This window comes from Octopus sinensis, linkage group LG4 (genome assembly GCF_006345805.1).
Source record: "Octopus sinensis linkage group LG4, ASM634580v1, whole genome shotgun sequence".
Lineage (NCBI taxonomy): Eukaryota > Metazoa > Mollusca > Cephalopoda > Octopoda > Octopodidae > Octopus > Octopus sinensis.
The window spans coordinates 74732126-74744388 of NC_043000.1; the positions used below are offsets into that span (position 1 = coordinate 74732126).

General features: G+C 36.5%; 2 protein-coding genes across 13 annotated transcripts in view; both read left to right on the forward strand.

Moving 5' to 3' along the window:
* The window catches only part of LOC115210217 (SLIT-ROBO Rho GTPase-activating protein 3), a 410133-nt gene that overhangs the window by 236686 nt on the left and 161184 nt on the right, over positions 1–12263 (forward strand). The window contains exon 1 of one of the 5 annotated variants that reach the window (XM_036502158.1): positions 10705–10709. The exons of the other annotated variants lie outside the window; for them this stretch is intronic. The gene's annotated coding sequence lies outside the window, so the exon portion shown is untranslated. Of the gene's footprint in view, positions 1–10704; positions 10710–12263 lie in introns of those variants that run through there. 5 annotated transcript variants of the gene reach the window in all.
* The window catches only part of LOC115210218 (serine/threonine-protein kinase Nek4), a 505173-nt gene that overhangs the window by 127202 nt on the left and 365708 nt on the right, over positions 1–12263 (forward strand). The gene's annotated exons all lie outside the window — the stretch shown is intronic.

Below are 12263 nucleotides of genomic sequence, written 5' to 3' on the forward strand. Positions count from 1 at the left end.
TAGTGTACCGACCTTTCCACATTTGCAGATGTCATTCTCTAAGACGTTCCATCTTACTAGATTCGTAGGTGATGGCAAAACATCATAAGATGAACGAATCAGGAAACTCAGCCGAGATGTCGTCCACTTCCACATCTCATCCCAACTTATCTTCCTCTCAACAACATGTTCTTCCCATCTCGTCATCTGACCTTGATGAACACATCGGATCAAATGAAGCTCTCTTCTCTCTGCTTCTCTTGTTTTGACGTTGTTGCTAACAACAGATCTGCATCATGCTTGCAAACGGTCTGAACTGATGTGCGCCAAAACCAAGTCCTTTCCGATGGTTCTGCGTTGCTCCCACCATATCTCTGTGTATAAGAGAAGACAAGATGTCGTCAGTTTCTGCTTCTGCTTTCCACTTCCTGGCTGATTTCCATATCCTTCGATTCTCTCAGCATCATGACCGTCCGTATCTTCCCCAGCTTATATATTTCGACTATTGATGCTATTGGTAGCTGCAACGAACCTCTTTTACGATAAAGAGCTGAGCTGTTCAACATACGAGGTAGGCCTACCACTTTCTAATGAACACATTACATTTTTGTTCAATCCTTTCAACTCGTGACAATGCTACTTCGTATATTAAAAGAGGCCACGCAAGTCACGGGTACAAGCCGAACTGCAAGCACCAAATTTTATATTTACCTGGTAACTTCGAATCATCAATCGCTGATAACCCAGCCTCGGCCTGTTTCATAATTTCAATCCCACGACTTCTGTCTGACAATATTCCAGTGTATACTCATCCCAAGCTCTTGACGGGATCTTTCTCGACTGTTTGAATGCTTTCTTCAGATATTCGAAACTTAAATTCTTTCTGCACTCCCTTAACAAATGTCAGACTACGCGACTTTTTTGCTCTAAATCGCATCCTTGACCACCTTACAAGTTCGTCTAATCTCAAGAGGGCATTCTGCATGATTTGTTTATCTGTAGCTAGAAGTGTCACGTCATCCATGAAGGCTTTCTTAGGCGGATTGTACATGGGCGATTTGTTCTGAAAAATCTACGCCTTTCAAAATCAACTCCATGACTAAGATAAACCACGTGACAGATATTGTACAGCCAGCAGCAATGACAACCTCCAATTGATGCCAATTTGTTGTAAAATTTCCAGTTGTAAACCTCATTTCGAAACTGTCATAGTACATCCTCATTATTTTGATCACTTTGTCAGGAATGTGGAAGTGGTCCATGGCTGTTATTAGTAATTTGTGTGGCACTGAACCATACGCGTTAGCTAGTCGAGCCATACCACGTTCAGACTTTTCTTGTTCTGTTTGGCATCCTGGATCGCTTTCCAAATCGAAAAACAGTGTTCAACGCATCCTGGGATCCCGGGGATTCCGGCCTTTTGAACAGATTCATCAACATATCCGTTACTCTGTAAATATGCCACTGTTCTCCTCGACAGAATTCCCATAAAGATCTTGCCTTCCACATTCAATAAGGATATCGGCCTAAACTGTTTTATGGTCTTTGCATTGGCCTCTTTCGGCAGGTATATATCTTCTGCCTTACACCAATCCTCTACTATAGTCTCCTTGCGCCACAGTTGTCGGAGTAGGACAAAGAGCTTCTTTTGCAGACGATTGCAGTACTTGTAGACTTTATATGAGACGCCATCACCTCCTGGGGCACTCTTTGCTCTAGCTTTTCTTACGAAGTCATTCACCTCTCTCTCCCTGATGTCCCCAATCTGGAATTTGATATCAGGTCCTGAGAGATGATTTAGCTCATGTAGAGGTGGCAGCGGCTGGTTACAGTGCGGATCGCTGTAGGTTTCCTTGATATGAGCATCCAATTCTTCTTTAGTGCATGATAAAGTACCACTCTTCTGTTCAGTGAACAGCTTCTTAGTAAACCCATACAGGTCCTTTAGAAATTGCCCCCGAGTCCTTTTACTTTCTTTTCGACGCTCATATCGGCAGATATGTCGTTGCATATAACGATATTTCCTCTTCAAATCGTTGTACAGCAGCACATGGTCAGGTTTCTCATCTAGTGCAGCACATCTCCATCGCTTTCTTAAGTCAGACTTTTCCTTCAACTGCTGCTTTTTTCTGATCCTCCTGCTTGGTCCACACTTTCCTTTCTCTAGTCGGATATTCTCTTTTATTTCAAATAAATCTGTTCCTATATCGTATATTGAGCTTGATAATTTACCCAGTTTCTCCACTGTAGAGCCTGTCATTTTATAAAGAGCCTGACAAACCTTGTTTTCAAACTCTTTATATTTCACTTTCTCATTAGCAGCAGGCCACAAAACCCTCGGTTTCCTCTGAGTATCCGATGCACCAGTTTCATGACTTTTAGTTTCATCACATGAAGAGGTCTCTGCTGTAGCATTTATCGATCCACTGTGGTTTGAGTCCGGGGATGATTTGCCTCGTGTTTTACGATCTGACGATCCACACTGCCCTGTCCTGTTCTCACAAGTCTTTCCCTGATGTATCTTCAAGCCTCTCACAGTTGCAAAGGTTCTATAACACAGCTTGCATCCAAAGTTGTTTGCATTTCGTTCGCTGTTCGAATGAATAAACATATTCGTTTCCAAGGTCATTCCCGTGCTGACTGGGTTTGATTGATTCTCGACTTCCCCCTCTCGGTCAATCGTGGGGCTGTCATTTCCAGTTATTTCCGTTACAATAAATTACAGAGGCGAGGATGGTAAGTCCGCAGCCTCCGCCAGTCTTTCCTGGTGTCGATAGTCTTTCCTATTGTCCGCTTGTCTTTCCGAGCAGTCCTCTTGTCTTTCCAAGATGCCTAACCGTCTTTCCGGTTTGTCAGTGGTTACCTACCACAAGGTCTTAGATGTCTTGCAAACAACTTGCACATGCAAGTGCTACCAGTTAAAAGCTCCGTATACCGGCAGCTAGCAAGTGTATGGGGTCATCAGGAGAGAATGCGCGCCGTTTCGGGGCCTACCTCTCGACGGCATCAATGCGCACCGGGCTCCCCTCACTGATATGAGGCCCCGCTTGCTAGATCAGCTGGTTATGAAGAACTCAATATACTTCTAGCCATCGCTCATCGTCTCTTTTTAACCAAATCCAGTGGCTAGCCTTCTCCACTGTAGATTGGATATCAGTCATGTCCTCGGCAGTCATGGCTCATATTTAACTCCTGTGTAGCATGGCAGTTCACACTCATACATCATACAGTATACCTGTCATCCTGAGCGAGAGGCCCTTAGTTGCCAGCAGAGGTAGGAGCTTCCTGAATTTTGCCCAGGCTATTCATATTCTAGCCACTACACTCTCAGACCAATCACCCCCACTTGGTTGACTAAGTAGCGGAAGCTATTGGTTACTTCTAGTTTCTCTCCCTGCCATGTGATGGAATCTGTTGTCTGCACATCTTCAGTGTTTGTTGCCCCTGTGCATCTGCCACACACAAAAACTATTTTCCCGGTTAATCTTCCTTTGATGTTACTGCACCTTTTATGTGTCCATAACTTACACCAGGTACATCGTATAGTGTTTCTACCCATGCTTTTTGGCTAGGTTAATCATAAGGCCCTTCGATTACTCTCTCTCTTTTACTTACTTGTTTCAGTCATTTGACTGCAGCCATGCTGGAGCACTGCTTTTAGTCAAGCAAATCGACCCCAGGACTTATTCTTTGTAAGCCTAGTACTTATTCCATCGGTCTCTTTTGCCAAACCGCTAAGTTATGGGGATGTAAACACACCAGCATTGCTTGTCAAGTGATGTTGGCAGGACAAACACAGACATATTATGTGTATATATATGTTTGTGTGTCTGTGTTTGTCCCCCCAACATCACTTGACAAGCAATGCTGGTGTGTTTACATCCCCTGATGCATTAACTGATAAAATTTACACATAAAGAACATAGTATAAAACATGGTATAGACCTTAGAAAGGGGAGGAAGGTAGTGTATATTGGAGGTGTATAGTAAGAATAGATGAATATATTCATCTAGGGTAAAAGAAAAACTCAAGTAGATGTATTGGTATAAATGTTATATGTTGTGGTATTATGTCCATCCATATTAAAGTAATAGTAAATTAGCATGTCGAGTTTAATTCAAGTGTGTATAGTTATTATTAATATTTAACTAAGGTGGAAGACATTCCAGGCAATCTGTTACTTATTGTAAATATCAAAAGGGTTAAAAGACTTATAAGATATATTAACTTAATGCTAGGGTACATAAAATTTTTGAAAATAAAATAAATAAAAATAGAGTAAAAATAAATGAATAAAGACTTACTATAACTGTTCACTCTTTAAAATAATTTATTATAAAGATAAGGAACTATTGGAGAGAAATTTAAAATTTTCAAATATGCAGTTTTCCCTTAGTGAGATACTGGATGTAAATATGTTAAGAAACTCACGTAAAGAGATATAGTATTTAACATAAATAAATAAATATTAATAAGGAGTAAATATATTGTTATAAAAGTAATAATAATATGGATTAGTTCAACAAGATTAATTAAAGCTTACCAATAAAATTATTTAAATAGTTGAATATAATGCTCTCAAAGCTGGAAGTAGGTATTTAATATAGAGGTAAAGAGCTAAAGGACTGGGAATAATCTAAATTAGGGACATACAAAAGATGAGACCTAGTAAATGTAAACATATTTTAGAGTCAATTAGAAAATAGCTAAAATGTGTGATTCTTATAATATAATTCAATATTAAAGCAAATGGAAATTATTATTATCATAAATGAATAAGTTAATGGTTAGATATACCTTCAGGCAAGGAGATGGAAAAAACATTAAAAAATTATTGTATGAGAGAGCAATATGTAGAAAGAGAGAGAGAGAGTGTGGTGGTGGTGGATACAGAAGAATCATAAAAGGAATTATGCTTGAGATATAGAAAATCAATAGAAAAACAGTCAAGCAGTGGGTAGATAAGTAACTAGAAAGCAAATAAATAAATAATAAAAAAAAGGGCTAGATAAATAATGTACAGATGAGAGACATATGCAAGGTATGAAGAATAAATTATGCTAAATATGTTAAGTAGATTTTTAACTACAAATATTAAAAATAATCAGTCAAGGGGAGGTAATAGATAAGTTACTAGAAAGCAAAACAAATAAGTAATAAAGGGGTTAGATAAAAATGTGCAGATTAGAGTCTTAAGACAGGTGTGTGAGGTATGAAGTAAAAATACTATACTAAATAATAAGTTGAGTGAATTTTTAACTAAAAAATATTAAAGCATTCTACCAAGAATTGGAAGAAAACTAAAGAAAATAATATTGTATTTAGGAATGGTCATTTTGCCAGTTTAGCCAATAAAAACACACTCACTATATATTTGATGTTACTTTGCTTCAACGTTATTTATTTTTTACATTAATCTTAATCTTATTTCGGCCAGAGTTCTTTCGTCATCAGTGGTCCTTTGCTTTCTTCTTTCTTATTTGTGTGTTTCTCCTTACTAACGGTCAGCCATTTTGTATTTTGTATTCCTATTGTATGTGTCTTCATTTGCGCATGTGTATACCTCTGTGTGTCTATGTTTAGTTAGTGTTTGTGTGGGGAAGTGCCTGTAATATTTGTATCTCTTGTTTATATATGTTCGTGTAATTTGTTTTTGTTTATTTTTATTTTGTTCATGTGTTTACACCTACTTGTTATTATTATTATTATTTACTTCCATTTGTTTATTTATCTGTGTATTTTATTATGTTTTTAGTTTTGTTTATATTGTTACCAGTTTATGGGGATCTTCTGTCATATGCCGTGGTGTGTGCTAGTGTTCCATTCCAGTTTCCTATTCAGGCTAGGTTTATCTTCTATTATGTGTGTAGCTTCCTTAATTTGTCTGATTGTTGCGTCTGTTCTATGTGTGGACAAGATTTTAACTTCTATGTTGTTGAGTGAGCCCCCGTGTTCCTGCTCGGCATGTTGGTACAGAACCGATGAGCTCTTTCCTTCCTTAAGTTCTCTCCAATGTTCATTTACCCACTCTCCTATGCTCCGTGCCGTTTCCCCTACGTATGTCGTTGTCTTGTTACTGCATCGTCCCTCTATACATCTTATACTATAGACTACATTTCTGGCTTTACAGTTTGTTTGTGGGCTAAATCTACACACAGTACAGTTCCTATCCGTACAGGGGGTTCTACTAAAAGGGTAGGTTCTACCAATTAGGGATTTGATAGGGTTGCCTGGCCTTTCAACAACCTTAATCCTTAGCTTAAGTTTGTCTAGGCCCTTCTAAAGCGGTATGCCAGTTCACCTCTAGGGGTGGTGTCGACGAACATGACACTCTGGTATTTGTGGTTATCATACCAAGAGTTGGCCTTCCCTATTTTCTTCTTAGTCCTTTCAATAGTGTTCCATGACTTGCTCCTATAGAGTGGACAAATCCCATTCCTATCATTACGTACAATAGGAATACAAAATGGCTGACCGTTAGTAAGGAGAGACACTTAAATAAGAAAGAAGAAAGCAAAGGACCACTGATGAGGTCACAGGAGTGTGACAAAAGAACTCTGGCCGAAATAAGATTAAGATTAATGTAAAAAATAAATAACACTGAAGCAAAGTAACATCAAATATATAGTGCGTGTGTTTTTATTGGCTAAACTGGCAAAATCACTATTCTTAAATACAACAATATCTGTTTCAATGCACGATTTCACATCAAAAATCTTGCAAAACAAATATATAAATGTAATAAAGAAAATATTCAATCAATTAAAAGCTTAAAGATAGACAGAATAATAGTGAGTGTATTAGGAGGTAGATACAAGTAAACTGTAATTATACTATATATATATATAATATATATATATATATATATATATATATATATATATATAATAGGTGAAGATAGGACCAAATATAGTTTAAATAGTAAAGCCAAGTAACCAGAAAATAATTAAAAGGATTAGTTGTAAAGATATAGATATGAATAAATAAATATACATGGTAAGAAATAAATATGAGTATTATTAGATAGGTGCAAGATATACTGTAAACATAGTATGTATACATAAGGAATATAATCATATAGTTATTAAATTAATAAGCCAAGCAATATGAAAAAGAAAGAGTAAATATATAAATAGATGTATATACATGGTAAGGAATAAATATAATGTGGGAACCATAAAAGGGCTAAAGACAATATAGTGTGGGAGAAAGGGATAAATAAGTTGTTTAACAATTTAAACATGCATGTAAGTATAAGGAATAAGAATAACTAAAAAATACTATATCCCTGTATTAAAATTAAAGTTACAAATTTGGTTATGTATATAGGAGTTCATCTCGAAAAAGGTAAAAATATAAATGCAGATATAGATAAATATATATATAAAATATATATACATGGTAAAGATTAAATATAAAATGGGAACCTGTAAGGGAAAGGGGTAAGTTAGCTGTTATATAATTTAAACATGCATGATAGTATAAAGAATAAGAATAGCTATATAATATTTTACCCATATTTTGAAAATACAAATTTGGTCATATGTATGCAAGGGGCCATGGTGTTCATCTCTGAGGTTAAAAATGGTATTTTGCAGAGAGAATATAAAATTTTTCATTTAAGCATAAAAGACATTTTTTCATATTAATTTGATAAGAAAGTATTTCCCGTTTCAAATCGTACTGTATTTTCCTATTATTTAATTCCCAAATAAATTTACTTAATCATGTAGAATTAGATTTATGTTTATTCCTGAAAGTATAGAGATGAGTGGCAATACGTTTTTTAACCTCATTTTGTGTAGAACCAATATAAGAATTTGTTATTCCCTGTGCTGTTATAGTACATTGATATATTACATTTTTACGCATACATGCATTCTTAAATAAGTAATTACTTTTAATCCTACCATCACAACTATTATATATATTATTATTATTAGGAATGTTATGTAAATGGACTGTATAGTAAGTACTGGTGCTATTCAGCAGAAGTATGTTATTGGTATTAGGGTTAATTACAGTGGGGTTTAGAATATTACTGTTATTACTATTCCTATTAGAATTACTTCTATTCAAGTAGAATATATCTAATTTCCTATTATTTATAGAAGATATAATAGTAGCAAAGTCATGGGTTAAACTATGTCCAATGATAATTTCATGATATCTATTCCTATTATTAAAATGCTTGTTAATAATTGAAAGGATTGATTTTATCAAGTTACTTTTAATTTGCATTGCAAAAGGCAAAAATCAACCATATACGAGGGGCGTTCAATAAGTAATGCCCCTGACCCACTTCCCATAGCAGTAGAGCAACGACACTTGGCACAGTTATTAGTCTTTTCCTACATAGGAACTACCCAGAGTTATGCATTTCTCCCGTCGTTTGATACAGCTCTGGAGACCGTTTTTGTAGAAGACCCCAGCTTGGTCCTCCAGCCACGACGTGACTTCAGAAATCAAGGCTGCATCATCTGGGAAACGCTTTCCTTTCAAAATCAACTTCTTGGCTGGGAAGAGGTGAAAATCAGAGGGTGCAAGGGGAGGAGTTCATAGCTGCACGCCTGTGCTTCTGATCTGGCGACACGCGAGTTGTGGACCAGAGCGTTGAATATATCTGTTATTTGCTGATCTATATAGGTATAAATAATTGCACATGCAAAATTTCAGCTAGATCACGCAACTGCAAGTGGGTCAGGGACATTACTTATTGAACGCCCCTCGTATTATTATTAGATATTTTATCATTTCTATTAAAGGCGGGTATTGTTGCCTGTTTTACATTTATTAGGTATATATTTATTTTTACTATCAGGTGTGATTTCCTTTATATTCTTAACCTTTAAATTACAGTCCAGCTTAGTGTTAGTTCTATTTGAGTTTTTACCCTTGCTATTATTATTGTAATTCATATTATAATTACAATTATTTTTATCAAGTATTTCATTTTTATTCTTAGTCTTACAATTTCAGTGTTGAAGGTGTTTATAAGCCATTTAAAAACACTTTCTATGCTGCAATTGTTTTTGCTTCAGCACACGATCTCAGATCAGGTCACTTGCTATGCAAGTACATCTTCGTAATTCTTAGCCTTATTGTTATTACTATTTATATTTTTATATGAGATTTTCTTATAGTTAGTATTTATTCCATTAAGTTTAATATTAGTGTTATTGCCATTACATACATTAGATTTTATGCTAGGGATATTTCCATTTGCATTTATATTTGTGTCATTATTGTTATTATAATTATTATTACTACTGTTGTTACTATTATTACTGTGATGTTACTATTATTATAATCAATATTAGCTATATATGGGCGTTCAATAAGTAATGCCCCTGACCCACTGGCACAGTTATTAGTCTTTTTCTACATAGGAACCACCCAGAGTTACACATTTCTCCCATTGTTTGATGCAGCTCTGAAGACCGTTTCTGTAGAAGACACCAGCTTGGTCCTCCAGCCACGACGTGACTTCAGAAATCAAGGCTGCATCATCTGGGAAACGCTTTCCTTTCAAAAACAACTCCATGGCTGGGAAGAAGGTGCAAGGTCAGAAGAGTAGGGGGATGGGGGAGGAGTTCATAGCCGCACGCCTGTGCTTCTAATCTGGCGACACGCGAGTTGTGGACCAGAGCGTTGTCCTGCAGGAGGAGGATGCCTTTGCTGATCTTGCCCTGCCTCTTAATTTTGATAGCTTCTCTTAATTTCCTCAAAAGTGAAGCATAATAGGCTCCTGTAATTGTGGCACCATTTGCCAGGAAATCTGTCATCACTACTCCGTCCTGGTCCCAGAAGACTGTGAGCATGACCTTGCCAGCGGAGGGCTGCACCCTTTCCTTCTTTGGAGGAGGTGAGTCACGGTGCTTTCACTGCATTGACTGGGCTTTGGTCTCTGGATCATAGTGATGGACCCAGGTTTCATCCTGTGTAATCAGCCTTTTGAAAAATTTTGACTCATCTTCTTGGCACATCTCCAAATTCATCCTCGAGCAATCGACGCGTTCTTGCTTCTGGAAAGATGTGAGCAACCTGGGAATCCATCTGGCAGACACCTTTTGCATATGCAAATGGTCATGAATGATAGTTTCCACAGACCCGGTACTAATCTTGACCTCATGGGCTATTTCGCGAATAGTTATGCGTCGATCTTCCAAAATGGCAGCCTCAACTTGATGGACAGATGCCTCATCAATGGCAGAAGGGGGGGGGCGACCAGATCTGGGAGCTGTTTCCACAGAGTTCCAACCATGTTTGAATTCACGATGCCAGCGTTTTACGAGGTCATATGATGGGGCATTATCACAATAAGTTACTTTCATTTCATCAAAAGTCTCCCGTGGTGTGCGTCCTTTCAAATACAAAAACCGGATCTCTGCTCAACATTCAACAGACTCCATTTCACACTTGACTCAGTTCAAACACCTGTAAATCAGAAACCACAATTAGTTTAGAGCTGTTATTTGCCACTTAATCTATAGAGATATAAATAAGTGCACATGCAAAATTTCAGCTAGATCGAACAACTTCAAGTGGATCAGGGGCATTTCTTATTGAAGTCGCCTCGTATATATATATATATATATATATATATATATACACACACACACACATATACACATGTATATATATGAGGAGGTACATGAAAGAAACCGGAATTTCTCAATATTATTTTATTTACTTTATTTTACATGTTTACACTTTTATTACCTTCAAAGTATTCTCCATTAGAAGCAACTAACAGAAAAACCACCCTCCCAGCTGTTTTCTGCTAGCCCGTTGATAATATTTTCACATTTGATTCCTAATTCTAATAATTTAACGTCTAATTATTTCTTTACATTATTTACATTTTACGGATATTTGTCCTTATCTTGTTTGTTGTTAACACAAAGTTTCAGCTGATATACCTTCCAGCTTTCATCGGGGAAATTTCGGACCTTGGTTCTCATTCCTGAGGTATTTTTTTGTTATTATTATTTTTTCCTTCTTTCTTCAAATTTTCTTCTGCTTCTCGCCGAGTGTTTTCCATATACCTAGGGCAGAGAAGGGCATTGTATGCATTCCCAGATTACATGCGCAAATTCACAGATAAAATATGTATTTAAAAATTAATAAATAAATATATTCATGGATGGATGTTATTTTCACAGTGATAGTGCTCTTCTCAGTACATGAGCTGTTCCAGTTAATACGATTTTTTGCACTTCCTGTAGGGATGGTGAGCCTGGAATCATTTTCAAATATGTTTCAGTACCTTTTTTTATCATTCCTAGAGATCCTACAATCACTGGTACTGTCGTCGCCTTGAGATGCCACATTTTTTCAATTTCTATTAGCAGGTGTTTATATTTACTAATCTTCTCAAATTCTTTCGCTGCTATATTGTGATCACAGGGAATACTCATGTCAATTAATAAACACATCCTTTTTGTCTGATCTTTTATAAAATATCCGATTTATTAGCTTTTATAGTCTTGTCGGTCTGCACAGGGAAGTCCCATAGAATCGACACATTTTCTCCCTCAGTCACAGCTTCAGGATGATGTTTATACCATTTGTCAGCGGTTTTGATTTTATAATGCCGACATATTGTCCAATGTAAATACTGGCCGACTCTGTCATGTCTTGCTTTATATTCTGAAGGTGCTAAGACTCTACACCCTGAGATTAGGTGGTCTATTGTTTCAATCTCATCGTTGCAGAATCAGCATTTTGGGTCAGCTCCATTTTTCATCACATTGGCTTTGTAGTTCTGGGTTAATAAGCTTTGGTCTTGAGCAGCTAATATGAAACCTTCACTCTCTGCTTTTAGCCCTGAGCTTCGTAACCATTGGTGCGTGTGTTTCTGGTCAACATCAGCTTGTTTGCTACGGGCCACATATTTGCCATGGAGAGGTTTCTGTTCCCATCTGCTAGCTAAATTTTCATGTGCTTTTGTCTTTGCAATTAATTTTATTATTATTATTATTATTATTATTATTATTATATTATTATTATTATTATTATATTATTATTATTATTCAGGTTACTGCTTGGAATCAAACTCGGGATCTTGGGGTTAGTAGCCTGCGCTCTGAACCATTACGCCATATGCCCACGGACATATGACATAGTGGTTAAGAACACGGGCTACTAACTCCGAGATTCCGAGTTTGATTCCAGGCAGTGACCTGAATAATAATAATAATAATAATAATAATAATAATAATGATGACAACAACAACAACATCAAAAAATACCTTAGGAATGAGAACCCAGGCTCAAAATT